At 44.6% G+C, this 13,560-nt stretch overlaps 1 protein-coding gene across 3 annotated transcripts in view; it reads left to right on the top strand.

Moving 5' to 3' along the window:
* BRCA2 (BRCA2 DNA repair associated) overlaps positions 1-13,560 on the top strand; it is a 2,020,919-nt gene that overhangs the window by 1,865,505 nt on the left and 141,854 nt on the right. The window lies entirely within an intron of this gene.

The raw sequence follows: 13,560 nt of genomic DNA, 5'->3' as shown, positions 1-13,560 counted from the left end.
CTTTGCAGGGGCGCGTTGTCTTTCATGGGCGAGTGTGGTCCAGTTACTTCACTGACGCCGGCCCGTTTGATATTGTTCAGGTAGGTCTTATTTCTGCTGTTTAGTTTTGTTGCTATCCTGCATGCCTTTCTTTGTTTAAAATGTCTTTTTTCTCCCTTTGGTATGCAGAGCTTCAGCGCGGCGAACTGGCTTGGTTGAGCCCCGCTGGTAAATGATGGCGCATTAAGAGCGCTATGATGCGGTAAGTAAGCGCTATTCGCAGCGTTGCAAAGTTTTGCCTTTGCTAACCTGTGTTTTCCTTCCTTTTAGGTCGCAGTGTTCTTCAGCACGAGTGGAATGTCCGGAGGGGTGCCAGCCCAGAGGCGACCAGCCAGGTAAGCCTTTTGAGCAGTTCATAATTTGCTTTTCTTTAATGTTGCAATGTTGCCTCTATCCTCTTTCAGGTCGTTCTGTCCGGGAGGCATGCAGATTCAAGGAAGCTGTTCTCAGTAGCTGCGGGTGTTTAAAGATGAAGACTGCAGGTAAGATGCTGCTGCTAATGATGTTCCTTTTGTCTCCTTGCAGGCTCTGCTTCTCAGAGGTTTGAGGGAATAGCTGGACACGGTGAGCGTCACGCTGCAAGCTGCAACTAACGCGAAGCATGTTGTCTTGCTCGGGTGTGGTTTAAATAGCCCCAACAAAATAGTCCAGGTAAAGCAGTCCCTAGGCTGCCACACCCAAAACACTAGACCGCATAGCTTGGTTCCTAGGAACCAAACTATGTGGATGCCTCCATGTTGGCTGACAACACAATAAAGTAGTTCCCAAGCACATTGTTTTTCAAGGTGTATGAGCCTGGCGCCAGGACTGGCCCCAGGAGGGTTTTTGAAGAGGATGCCAGGCTCTAGAGGCCCGGGTCCTGACTCCACCTGGCCAATGGGTTTGCCAGAGGGGTTGTGGGTGACGGTCATGACATATTGGATCAAGTCAAAGATGCTAACATTTTTACGAAGTTAGGCCTTCGGGGAGCTTATCACCCGGTGCGAATTAAGGAAGGTGATGATTGAAAGACTGGCTTCCGTACTAAGTATGGATTATTTGTGTCCCAAGTGATGCCTTTTGGTTTATGCAATGCCTCTGCCGCTTTTCAGAATTTCATGAATGATGTGTTACGTGAGTTGTTAGATGTGTGCGCAGTGGTGTACATTGATGACATCTTCATCTACTCAGCCTCAGCCCAGGAACACATTGCCCACGTTCGAGCAGTACTTACGAAGTTACGGCAACATCAGTTGTACGTCAAATTGGAAAAATGATACTTTCATGTGACTTCTGTGGAGTTTTTGGGATTTGTCTTGTCACCACAGAGAATTCAGATGGATGACAGAAAAGTAGAACTAGTTTTAAACTGGCCATCTCCCACATCAGTGAAAAGAGTCCAAAGTTTGTTGGGATTCACCAATTTTTATTGGCGCTTTGTTTCTGGTTTTTCTCAGCTTGTTCACCCAATAACATTGTTACTACGAAAACATAAAAAATTTGATTGGACCGCTGAAGCTGAAGAGGAATTCCAGACCTTGAAGAATAAATTCACAACTGCCCCAGTGTTATGACATCCTCAGCCTGATTCGCCGTTTGTGCTGCCATGGGAGCTGTACTGTCCCAAAAGAACTTGAAAACCGGACAGTTGCACCCAGTGGCCTTTTTGTCTAAGAAGTTTTCAGCTGCAGAATTAAATCACGCTATCACAGACCAGGAACTATTGGCTATCAAAAATGCATTTAAAGAATGGAAACATTTATTAGAAGCTCAACACACCGTCGCTGTTCTTACAGACCATAGAAACTTGCAATATTTGCACTCTACAAAAGCTCAGTCCTCACGACAGCTCCATTGGCCGCTTTGTTTTGCGGAATATAATTTTGTTATCACATACCGACCTGAAGTGCGCAATGACAAGGCGGATGCCTTGTCACGCATCGGGAGAGTGACGATGTTCATGTAACTCAAAATCCTATCATTCCTGAAGAAACATTTTTGGGAGTTACTGGATGCTCCGTAGAGGATTTGATGACAAAGATCTGGTTTAGTATGTCAACCTCCGAGTTAGAGGCCTGGGAGTCTAAAGGGCCTCAGTGTTCAATTCAAGAGAATCTACTGTACTTTCAGGGGGTCTTTATCTGCCCACTCGGGTCCTGGAAAATTATCACAGAGCTCAACTGGAAGGTCATCCAGGGATGCTAAAACGACAGCTAAGGTTAAACGACATTTCTGGTGGCCCACTTGGTGCAAAGACATCATCGATTTTATCAAAAAATGTGGAATATGCGCCCAAATTAGAAGTTCAAAGCAAAGACCCAGAGGACTTCTTCAACCTTTAGCTATTCCACCTACACCATGGCGCACAATCTCATTGGCTTTCATTACATATTTACCACCTTGTTCGGGTTATAACACGATTTTGGTGGTGGTGGATTTGTTTTCCAAAATGGCCCGTTTTGTTGCACTAAAAGGAATTCTGTCGGCATCGGACTTGGATAAGGTTTTCTTGGAACACATTGTACGTCTACATGGTTTTCCGTCAGTTGTGGTCTCTGATAGCGGAAGCCAATTTGTATCCCAATTCTGGAAGAGGTGTTGCGAGATGGCTAGGATAGAAGTGCGTTTGTCTACTAGTCACCATCCACAAACCGATGGACAAACAGAGTGAACGAATCAAACCTTAGAGCAGTACCTCTAATGTCTCCTCCATCAAATGGATCACACGTGGGTGGATTTGCTCTGGATTTCAGAGTACGCTTACAACAATTCTGAGCACACTTCTACAGGCCATACTCCTTTTTACATTCTATTCATTTATTTATTACATTTGTAGAGCGCACTTCAGCCAGTGGGCATCGAGGCGCTGTAAACAGAGCGTAAGAAGGCTTATTTAAGGGTTACAAGAAACCGCCCAACAAGTGGTCATAGAAATACAGGTTACATATAAGTCGGTACATCAGTTAGCGAAGATAGCATACAAATCGGTTAAGTTGCATGCGTAGAGCCTGCGGGTTTAAAGGAAAAGCTTGGTTTTGATGGCCTTACGAAAGGCACTATGGGATTCAGTTTGCCTAAGGTATGGTGGTAGGGCGTTCCAGTGGGTGGCAGCCATGGTAGGGAAACTGGTACCTCCAGCACGTGCTTTGTTCGTTTTGGGAACAGTAATCATGTCAGCATATGCTGTTCTGGCTGGCCTGACGGTACAGGGTTTGGAAATCCTTTGGACAAGGGAGGGTGGGGCAATGTCATGAAGGAACTTGTGCGTCAGGGCAAGAGTTTTGAAGATGATTCTTTCCTTGACTGGGAGCCAGTGGACTTGTCTTCTGAGACCAGAGATATGTACCTGCATGAGATGCCGGTAGCGGCCCTAAGGGCATTATTTTGAACCAGTTGCAGTTTAGCAAGGTTTTTACCTGATGTTCCTATGAGTAGGGCATTGCAATAATCAAGCCTTGAGCCAATTATTGCCCTGGCGATGGTGAGGCAGTTCTGTTGGGAGCGATAGGCCCTCAGAGCATTGAGCAGTTTCGAGTGATAGGCTGAGGAGGATGCTATGGCATTGACCTGCCTATCCATGGTCAGGTTAGTATTCAAGTAGACACCTAGGGTTTTGACTGTTTGAGATACTGAGATGGGGATGCTGTCAATGGTGAAGGATCTGTATTGCTTGTCCAGCCTGCCCAAGGTGGACGGGGATCCAATCAGTAGAGGTTTGGTTTTATCAGTGTTGAGGCATAACCAGTTTTCTGCCATCCAGGATTGGATTGTGGCGTATATAGAGTTGAGGGTGTTAAGGTTGGACATGTAATCAACCGAGAGGGGAATGAGCACCTGATTGTCATCAGCATAGTTGGTGTATGAGATGCCCAGGGCGTCCAGGATTTTGAAGAGGGGCCTCGTGAAGAGGTTGTAGAGGGTGGGGGCAATGCTGGACCCCTGTGGGACGCCGCACTGGATGAGGCTAGGATTGGCAGAGGTTGAGTCGGAAAAAGCCTTCATTACTCTTTCCCACAGGAATGAGTTTATCCATTTACAAGCCCCGGGGGAGAAATTGGCTACGGTGGCGAGATGGTGGCAAAGGGTTTTATGGTGCACAAGGTCAAAGGCAGCAGATAGGTCCAGAAGGAGAAGCAGTACAGGTGTGCCTGCATCTCGAAGGTCGTCCATCTAGTTTTTGAGGTCAAGTGGGGCCGTTTCCGTACCATGTTGCGGCCGGAAGCCGGATTTCCGAAGCCTAAGGAGGTGGTTGTCCTCCAGGAACTTTTTCACTTGCAGGTAAGCTGCCTTGTCCAACATTTCTAGTAGGAATGGGACAGTGGTGATGGGTCTGTAATTCCCAGGGACCGAAGGGTCTAGGGTGGGTTTTTTAAGGAGCAGACGAACCCACGTGTCCTTAAGTCCAGCTGGGACGTGGCCAGACTGGAAAGAGGCGCTGATGAAGGCAGTGATGAAAGGGGAAAGGGGGGTTGCACAGTCCTTGATGACCTGTGCAGGGCAGGCATCCCCTTTGCAGTTAGACGGCTTGATTGACCAAAGAAGGGCTGTGACCTCAGATTCAGTCATGTCCTTGAATTCAAATAGGAGGGGTGTCAGTAGCTGGTGAGGGTGAGCTGTGGCTATTGGCTATGATATTGGTAAGAGCCTTTTGATGGGCCAGGATCTTAGAGTGCAGGGTGTCCAATTTCTCGTGCATGGCCGATTGAATTTTGTTGCACCAAGCCTCATCTTTGACAAGAGTGGGAGGAGGAGAGGTGGGGGTCTGAAGCTTTCTGAAAATGGCAAAAATGTCTTTGGTAGCGGATTTTGCGTTGGCTATCTTTGTGTTGAAGGACATGGCTTTGGCCTTGATGATAGCGGTCTTATATTCAGTAGACAAGACCTTGAAAGCAGCTTTGGTGATATCTTTGGGGTTGTTCTTCCAGGTAGTATGTGCAGCTATCTTTTTGGAGCGCAACTGTAGGAGTTCCTGGGTAAACCAGGCGTTGGCACATTTGACTTTCTTTTCTTTTTTGAGAGGGAGTGGAGCTACAAGGTCTATGGCTTGAGTAATGCCCTTTTTAAAGTCATTGGCAAGTACAGTGGGGTCATTGCAAAAGGGGGGAGCAGTGCAGGCACCAGAAGGTGTTGAATGAGGTTCTCCTTAGCGAGCATTTTGGAACATTCTAAATGGTTGCCATCCACGGACCTCAGCCTTTGATCCACCAGAGCCATTAGAGATGGCAGCGGTGCAGAGTTTACACGAGAATATTTCCCGAATTAAGAAGGAAGCCTTGGCACAGCTGACTGCTGCAAAGGAGAGCCAAAAGAGATTTGCTGACATGCACCAAAGAGTTACTCCGGATTATCAAATGGGAGACTAGCTTCTAAACACATTGCTCTTAAAGGGCCATGTAACTTCCAACCTAGATTTCTAGTCCCGTTTCCAGTGGAAACCGTCATCAATCGTGTAGCACTGAAGTTGACCCTTCCATCTCATATGCGAATACACCCTGTATTTCATGTTTCCCTATTGAAGCCAATGAATCTAGGAACCAGATTACAAAAATCTCCTGAACCAGTGATTGTAGAGGGTCAACCCAAGTTCGAAGTGAAAGAGATTTTAGATTTCAAAGTAGTCAGAAATAAATTGTTTTACTTGGTGGATTGGAAGGGTTTCGGTTTGCAGAACAGAACTAGGCAACCTAGTGCTAACATGTATGATCCCCAGCTACTTAAAAGATTTCATCAGAATCATCCAACCAAGCCGGGGCTGGGAGGACCACCCTTAGGAGGGGCCTTGGGGGGAGGAAAACTTTCATGATCACTTGGTAGGAGTCTTGGTACAGATCTGTAGGGGCTAGATGGGTTTTAGCATGGCAAACATGGCATTCTCACAATCCCCAGTACCAAGGTCATAATGGCTCCCATAGAGATTCAATGGTGTACCAATCCCCTTTAAATGGCCGCCCTGTGGGTCACTGTCTAAGTAGTCATTGAGAACTAGTCATTGGGCATAGGGGACTATAAAAGGCCCGCCCCCGCAGTAACACGCACTTTGCGTTAGTTCCGCTGACAGCGGTGTAACGCTACCGGCACTCAGCTCACAAGACCTGTAAATAATAGAAAAAAGTTATGTTATGAACTTGAATAGCTAACAGAAAATCCACAGACCTTAGTCTTGAACGTATCTGACCAGAGTTTTCTGCAGCAGCAGTCCTCTGACAGGTGACTTCATTCTCCGCATTTCCGCAGTTCAGTCTGCAGTCTTCGTCCACGGTCGCAGCTTCATCTTGAAATCTTCCGACCTCCGAAAACCTACAAAGACACAGGTACCATAGTTAAATGACAGAACATTAAAGACTTAGTAGTGAAAGAAAATAACCATACGCGCATACATACCTGAAGCTCCGACAAGCATTTTCCAAGCATTCCAACACCTTGCCTCACAGAAAAGAGCCATAGCTTAATAACGAAAGCACGCTGTGCTGTGCACCTTAACCGAACTACATGCACATACTTACCTCAAGTGAAAACCCATAGCTGGATAATGAAGGCAAGCTGGGCCATGCGCCTATTAACAACTAGGCGCGCATATTTATCTCAATAGAAGACTTCATGTTTTTTTCTTCGACGCCCAAGCTCCTCAAGTGAAACTTGTTTCTTTAGAGAACCTGCAAAAGAAAGAGAGAGTTGTTAAATCATCAAGATAGATCTCTCCAAACTTAGAACCTTTTTGCTCTCAGAGACTTCAGCGCTCTTAAGACAAAAGACCCCTCCAAGAATGTAAACACTTGCCTTCAGAGGCTCTTCCCGTTTTTACAGCATGAGTATCTTCTAAGCCTCACAACCAACGCACCCCTGCTTGAAAGCAGGACAGAGAGATCCCTAGAAACAAAACACAAGGAAAAATCCTATTTAACCAGAGCTGCCAGATCACCAGGGTTCTGGACCATTTACGTTCCTGCGGGGATAAGGTAAGCGTTAGTCTGTCATCATTATTCTTGCAGGGATCCTGGACTTTTGCATCATCCTCTCCTGTCTACCGGATCCTGTAACGACTGACACTCTTTGGAATTTTTGGGCACAAGGCCCCAATTCCCATAGGGTTGGACTGTTAAAGCTAGGAATAACGCTGCTATTGCATTATTGATACATTCACCCTTCACTGTCTGAATTGTTTCCAACATGTTGCTGTTCCGTACCATGGTATTGGCTCTACCTCCCCCTACATCTGCCATCCTACACCCAGCTACCAACACCATCCTCAACTTCTCTTGGGCCTATGCTGACCTAATGAATGTCTCTGATTGCTATGTATACTGCCAAACTCCTACAAATGCCGAGGAGGTAGGGGGGGAAATTCCCTTCAACCCTGACTCGTTTAATCTTGCTGAATGGTGTTATGACCTCCTGATCAGTGACTCTTCTTATCTCAATTTGACCCATCCCTTCCTCTGGGGATTCTTCTACCCCAGCTACGCCAATACATTTCCTCCCAAAATACGGACTGCATTTGTTTCACATGTTCTTATCTCTTTCACTGCGATAGGCACTCTGCCTTCGATGGGTATCACACCAGCCACCTATGTCATTAACCGAAGTGCTACCAGCACCACTGCCTATGACCACTCAGCTGTCAGTAGGATAGGACAATTTCATAGTAATGGTACACCTAGCAACGCAATAGCACTCTACACCAACAGAGGGTTATATTCCCTTTGTGGGGCTAGCATCTACCAATGGCTAGCTAACTGGACTGTTCAGTGCACCATTGGGTTCTTTTGCCCAGTGATCTGCTATGTGTCCCTTGTTTCAAAGGCTCACCAAACACCCCGATGTTCCGGCACACCGGTAGTGGCAACAGAGTTACCAGAGACCTCAATCACATTGAGAGGCAGCAGTCTTTCATCCTGGTCGCAGAGAGAAGCCGACGGGTGAACTGGAAGCTGCGGGGAGAGCCGGAGGAAGGTCTACAGAGTAACCAAGGCTGTCTCAGAGAGGAAGCTCCATCGAGACCACCTGCCACGGGCCGGGATAAGACTAAACACTGTTGAGTCCACCCAAACCAATAGGGGACCCTGGGGCATACCAACAGGTATGTAAGCCAAAAAACATATATGAATATTTGAATACTGAACAAATGAAGTGCAAAAGGAGAGCCTTAATAGGTCTCCATATATTGGATACCAATATGGGGATAGTTGGAGCAAGTATAACCCTAAGCAAGTAAATGGTAAATGTTAGGGAATATTCTCTGTAAAGGCTAATTTCCCAAACCTAGTGAGTCCCCCAGCAGCTTTGCTGGATTTTTGGGGTTTATTTTTTTCTCCTGCTAAGAGTGAGACTCTTTTTCTCCCACTCTTAGGCATGATTTGAGAATGTCCTTTGACTATGTAATGTGTTTTATGGGCTATGGGTTCTTTTACTCCATACGGCTTCATGTGTTTTTGGTATGTGTGTTACACAGCACCCTCAGTGCAGTAACACAGGGGTGTCATAGTGACCCCCAAACATAGACTCCGTACCCTGGGACTGACTACTGTCTCCCAGGGCATGTAAAGTCACCATTGGCTTTACTAGTCTTAAATTGTGAACAGAACCAGTACAAACCATCATATTGTGGAAGTACTGGTAGGGCTAATTCGATTTCCCCTGGGTCTGTTTTCCAAGGGGGCACTGTCCAGTGCCCCCTTGTCGAGTTTCTGGCTGGTGGCAGTGGATACCACGCATAATATTCCACCGGAATATTTCCTATGGGACTTTCCCATTCATTTTAAACGCACCACTTTTTGGTGCAATGTTAAAGATGCCGCCGGGTTATTTATTTAATATTTATTCTCCGGTTGGGTCTTTTTGCCAGGACTCTGTTTTAAAATGGCGTTTGTGTTCTCCTCTGAAACCCTAACCCAAGTCGAGCCCTTTGTTCCACTTTTGGCGAGCTTCTACACAGAAGCCTCCAAAAGTGGTGCCACTCTGTCTGGGTCTACAGGATGTGTGGGAGGGGGGAATAGGCACCCTGGACTGAGTTGCCTTGGCAACTCAAGTCGCACTCTTGTGTGATGGGCCCAGTGGTGAGCCGCCCGGCTCACCACTTAGCATGTTTGATTGACAGCTAGGCTGATGAATGGGGGCTTTCTGCATAAAAGCAGGGCTTTGGGGACTGGAACTTCAGAAGTCGCCACAGGACCTAAAGAATCCGAAGAGGGGAGAAGCTGAGCCATCTACAACGACGACACCAGCGGTGGAGCCCTGCTGTACGAAACTCGCCACTTTCCCGACGACAGAGAAGATCTTCTTCCAGGAGAGTCTTCTTCCCTTTGAGCTGGTGGGACCAACCAGTTCGCCTTTTTCGCCTTCCTGGATAGTCTCGTGGTCAAATCGCCTGTGCCAAGCACCCCGGCGGCGAGATAGCCACGCTGAGAATAAAAAAGGTAGTACCTTTTAACCGGGGAAACTCTGCGGCTGGTTTCTTCCCTGGTAGTGCAATGACCTCCAGCTTTCCTCCACGTCGAGATCTTCTCTTCCCCTGGACGAAGCACCGTCTTGCACCCGCTGCCAGGAACAACTGCCCCCGCTGGAGCTTTCTCACCATTTCAGGTACTGTGTCCCGCCTGGTCTCCCTTGCAACAGACTGTCCAAGGTGTCCCGTAAATCCTTGGCTCTCTATCCTGGGGTGACCTCGGACCTGTTAACATTACCTTTCTAACTTGATCTAACCTCTTTTGACTTTTCTGCAAAGACTTTGAGTGCATTTCCACTGTGTGATCTTGGGCACATTCCGCCTTGCTCCCTCCAAGAGTGGACCTGGCCTATGAACTTTTTGCTCTACAGTAGACCCTGCCTTTCTTGACTTGCTATGGTTTCTTAAAAGTGTTGGTACTGTGTGATTTTCCTATTCTGCCTTTTCTCTCCCTTTTTAACCAAATTATTGGAGTGCCTTCTATGGTTACGCGCTCACCTCTGTTTTGCTAAATAAGTGGTGTCTTAACCTAGACTTGTCAAATAATTAATTAGGGAGGTGTATATATTTCTAGTGACTGTGTTTGAACTTGCTTGACATATTAGTGCCAGTGTATTTTTACAAGTGTGTTTTTAAATAAATAATTATATACTTTTATACCAAAGCTCTGGTCAGTGTTTGCTTATGCAACTGTATTTTTGGCCCTATTGTCTATACTCTATATACTGCTTAACTCTTCTTGAGAGAAGTCTGACTGCTCAGCCACAGCTACCAGGTAAATCTGGGTGGTGCAGACTGCTACCAATTGGGTTTACTGCTAACACCTGTAGTCTTAAACTTTTTGCAGTGGTCCCTAAGGGAATTGCACAGGTTTCTGCCTAACAGTAAAGAAATAAGAACAGCGGCAGGACTTGAACAAGTCCCCAATATGGGATATCAATGTGGAGAAAGTTGGAACTTTTCCCCACCTCAAACAAATAGAAACACAGTAAAGTTTTACAACTGTGTAGTTTTAAGCGACATTGAATCAGAGAAGAAGTCTTGGTGAAAAGAATGTGCCAGGTAAGTGAGCATATCTGGGGAGAGATACCTGGTAGGGGAGTATACAAGGGGGTCTACATAACCCAAAAAGGGGATTCCTGGCCGGAGAGTATACCTGGTAATCCACTCAAAGTCTATAGCAAGATATTTGGCAGGGGAGTAAACCTGGGGATCTGAAGAGTCTACTAGAGGAGACCTAGCAGGGGAGTATACCGGGTAATCCTGAAGATATTAAAATTGAAGTAGTAGTCCTGTTGAAAGGAACACACCAGGCAGTGAACATTTGGGGGAGAGATACCTGGCAGAAAAGTATACCGGGGGATCTACCTACCCCAAAAGGGGATTCCTCACAGGACAGTATACCTGGTAATCCACTCAGTCTATAGCTAAATATCAGGCAGGGGATCTGAAGAGTGTACCACCAGAGGAGTCCTTGCATCGGAGTGTATCAGGAGGTCCATAAAAGTTGTAGAAAGAAACTTATTTATTTTACAAAGCACATGGTAAAGGAGAATACCAAATACAATGTTCCCACCCTGAAAGAATTCTTATTTGAAAGAGACGCTTTTGCCATCCTGAAAGATTTATAATTTGAAAGAGACACTTTTGCCATCCTGAAATAATTATTTGAACGAGACACTTTTACCATCCTACAAGAATTATTGTTTGAAATAGAAATGTTTGCCATCCTGAAAGAAATATTGTTTGAAAGAGACACTTTCGCAATCCTAAAGGAACTGTTCTTTGAAAGACACTTTTTGCTTTCCTAAAGAAATTGTTGTTTGGAAGAAACACTCGCCATTCTACCTAAATCCAGGGGAAGGGAACCATCCTCTGAATCCAAGGAGTTGTCCTTCGAGAAAATTACTTCTATTGGATTTATTTATTTGTTTTGATTATGAACACTTTTTGCAAGGGATAAGTTTAAGATATTTCCTCTGACCCTTAGTTGAACATTTCTAATGTGATGGTCAGATTAGTAGGTTTTGGACACAAGGACAGTTTCTACATTTTTGAAGAATTGACACAGACTGATCTTTAGTTTTAGTTTCCTAGGTACGGAAACTCTTGTTAGGATAGGGACAGAGCAGACTTTATCCCCCCCTTTTGTTTTAATACACTATATGTAAAAAATCATAAAAGATTTCTTAATATTAATTTGGTAGTTGTTGAGCACAGACCTAGCTTTGAGAAGCAACGGAGCTCTTTACAGAGGTATACACCAACACAGATACATAACAGAGCGCTTTAAAGAGGTATATAACATTGTATTCTTAAATATACAGCTTAAAAGTTTCAATTCATGCCGGAGGAATGATGTGCATCAGAACATATATACAAGCATTGAAGGTCACATCTTCAAATATGCAATTGCCAGTTTCTCCTCCTCTCTAAAATAGAGTAAAGATTCCACAGGCTGCATTTGAAATGAGAGTTCAGTCGTCTTTACACGTGTTGGACAAATGTATTAACAATGAGCAGCAGCTTTTGTGTGGTGCTTTAATGCCTTCATGGATTAAAAACACAATTTCCAAATGGATTGTTTCAAACTTTGATTTAGCCAAAAAGACAGGTTAAAGAGGGACATACGGTAAAAAAGGGTCACAATAAACGCTTGCATTTCTTGTATTCATACCATGCCTTAGTACTACTTCTGGTTGTAGCAATAGAAGTAAAAGGGCTACTAAGATTACCAGTAGTAATAATAGGGCTCAAAATTGATATGAGCCGCAGGTGCTGTTTGGCTCCTTCTTATAGCCTAGTTAGCTTGACATCAACACCTGTGATGAACTTCCTTTCACCCCCGGTCTAGCTGGTGCCCTACAAATATAATTATGGAACATGAACTCCTTTGGGCTCATTTTCAAAGTCCCCAATAATTGCAGATGGGGCAATGCACCTGTTTGAAATTCTGAGTCTGCAGTCCCCTCCTTACAACCATTTTTTGAACTACAAAGTGCTAACAATGCATGAACATCGGGGCAGAGCTGGGTTTCCATGCATGTTTGCACTTGGATGTTCATCCAATCTTTTACATCAGTTCCTATGCAATCCTGCAGAACAGAGCAGGAACACAAAGTTCTGATTCCTTGGGAATCCACAACACCACCTCAAGCATCAAAATCTGATGCTGGTGCTGAAGCCATCTCATTTTGTTTGGCAGAAGCTTTAGGTGGCACATTCACAAATTACAACACCCCTTCTCTGCCATACAAATGCAGGAAAATGACAGTTTGTAAAAATCATGTGTACAATATGTATGCATGCTTTTTACAAACCGCCTCTTTGAAAATGAGCCCCTCTTTATTTGGAAATGTATATAAAAGTGTACCAAATACCCTTTATATGACGGTTAAAGGACAAATGGCCATGTGTAATAGAGTAAAAAGATATAGTTTCCATCGCCTTTGTAAGTTAGATTTGCACTACACTGTCTCATAGCGCCTCATTCCCCAGAGATCTCCACTACTTTCTGGGCAATGCCTGCTACATAGAAGCTACCTTTGGCTCCTGCTCGCAAAATCATTATTTTCGATCTCTGAATAGCACTGCTAACAACAGTAGTAGCACTACTAACATGATTTTGTAGCAATAACACCAGTAAAAAAATGATTCTCCCCAAAAATAGGCATCAACAGTTAAATATAACTTTTTTAGTAAAACTTGTTTGGAGCTGATTTCCTACGCTAAATAAGTAGCTTAAGTAAGGCATTTACTACGTTAAAACCTAGTATTTTTTTTTTAGCTTAGTCAAATATATATATATATATATGAGGCTGATTGACTAAGCTACAAATATTAGTGTAAGTAACACTAAATTACTAAGCTAAAAAAATAAAAAGTGTGATACACCAAAAAATGACTTGCGTTCTTACTTAAGCTACTCATTTAGTTTAGTAAATCATTCCTGTATGTCTCCTTAAACACTCCTCGCAGCGCAGCATACTCAAAGTTGAGGGGCTCTGTGGCTATTCTTAGAAGTGAACCTATACAAGACATATGCCCAGTTGCAATGAGGTCACCTTTGTAGGCATTCTCTATAAGCATTTCAATTTGGA

This window comes from Ambystoma mexicanum, chromosome 7q (assembly GCF_040938575.1).
Source record: "Ambystoma mexicanum isolate Mex_15411 chromosome 7q, UKY_AmexF1_1, whole genome shotgun sequence".
Classification (NCBI taxonomy): Eukaryota; Metazoa; Chordata; class Amphibia; order Caudata; family Ambystomatidae; genus Ambystoma; species Ambystoma mexicanum.
This window is presented reverse-complemented; position numbering and strand designations above follow the sequence as displayed.